We start from the raw sequence: 1,565 nt of genomic DNA on the forward strand, positions 1-1,565 counted from the left end.
AGCGACCTGTCAGGTAGGACGCAATCCAAGCGTGGGCCGCGCCGGAGATGCCCAACTCGGAGAGGGTGGAGAGGAGGATCTGATGGTTCACAGTATCGAAGGCAGCCGATAGATCTAGAAGGATGAGAGCAGAGGAGAGAGAGTTAGCTTTAGCATTGACCTCACGCGTGCAAAGCATTTGAGCTAATTCCCCAGCCGTTTGGAATTTCCGCAAGAAGCAACCAAGAGGGACCAGTCTTGTCAGGCTATGCTGTTGGTGGACTTGTTTGTTGACGTGCCAGCACTTGCAGAGGCTCGGTGCATTTCAACAATTGAGTAAAATAGCAAATGGCTGGTTAGCTCAACTGTTTAGAGTGTGGTGCTAATTACGCGAAGGTCACGGGTTCGATCCCCGTACTGGCTATTATGTACATTTTGAGTGTCAAAATTATGAGTCACATGCATGTAAATTGTCAAGGGTGCCACAGAATTATGTTGAGTGAATTGCCGGAATAGCTCAGTTGGGAGAGCGTTAGACTGAAGATCTAAAGGTCCCTGGCTCGTTTCCGGGTTTCGGCATCTGTATTTGTTCTTTCTTTATGCTCTGGCTTCAAGGAAACTTTCCACAGCTTTGTTTGTGGTCCTCAATGGTGTGTGCTACGCTGCTCCTCTGAAAGTAAGTAATGTCTTGCTATTTCATCTGACATTTTGACATCAGTGTTACATTAAAGTTGCTTGTCATTGCTACATGACAGTAGGTTGTCGTAAGACAAGGCTGCATGAAGTGTGAACTGCAGCTTTCTTGGATCCATAAAACAATGTGCTTTTGGAGAATGCGGGCATCGATCCCACTACCTATAGCATGCTAAGCAAACACAATACCAATTGATCAAATTCCCCAGCTGTTTGGAATTGCCACAAGGAGCAACCAAGAGTGTCCAGTCTTGTCAAGCTATGCTGTTGGTGGACTTGTTAGTTTGTGCTCCAGCACTTGCAGAGGCTCGGTGCATCTCAACAATTGTGCTCTGTAGCCAGCGGCCGGTTAGCTCAGTTGGTTAGAGTGTGTGATACGCTGCTCTCTGAAAGTAAGTCTTTCTTTTTCATCTGACATTGTGACATCAGTGTTACATGAGAGATTCTTGTCATTGTTACATGACAGTTTCTTGACATTGTTTACATGAGGGTAGGTTGTCGTAAGACAAGGCTGCATGAAGTGTGAACTGGAGTTTTTCTTGGATCCAGTAAAACAATGTGCTTTTGGAGAATGTGGGCATCGATCCCAATTACCTCACGCGTGCAAAGCATTTGAGCTAATTCCCAGCCGTTTGGAATTTCCGCAAGAAGCAAACCAAGAGGGTCCAGTCTTGTCAGATATGCTGTTGGTGGACTTGTTTGTTGACGTGCCAGCACTTGCAGAGGCTCGGTGCATTTCAACCAATTGAGTAAAATAGCAAATGGCTGGTTAGCTCAACTGTTTAGAGTGTGGTGCTAATTACGCGAAGGTCACGGGTTCGATCCCGTACTGGCTATTATGTACATTTTGAGTGTCAAAATTATGAGTCACATGCATGTAAATTGTCAAAGGG

General features: G+C 45.7%; 1 non-coding gene across 1 annotated transcript; it reads left to right on the forward strand.

Annotated features, from left to right (window-relative positions):
- Positions 1-485: 485 nt before the first annotated feature.
- On the forward strand, positions 486-558 carry trnaf-gaa. Its single transcript has one exon. It is a non-coding gene; the product is annotated as a tRNA-Phe (tRNA).
- Positions 559-1,565: the final 1,007 nt, after the last annotated feature.

This window comes from Oncorhynchus gorbuscha, unplaced genomic scaffold (assembly GCF_021184085.1).
Source record: "Oncorhynchus gorbuscha isolate QuinsamMale2020 ecotype Even-year unplaced genomic scaffold, OgorEven_v1.0 Un_scaffold_19215, whole genome shotgun sequence".
In the NCBI taxonomy this organism is placed as follows: Eukaryota; Metazoa; Chordata; class Actinopteri; order Salmoniformes; family Salmonidae; genus Oncorhynchus; species Oncorhynchus gorbuscha.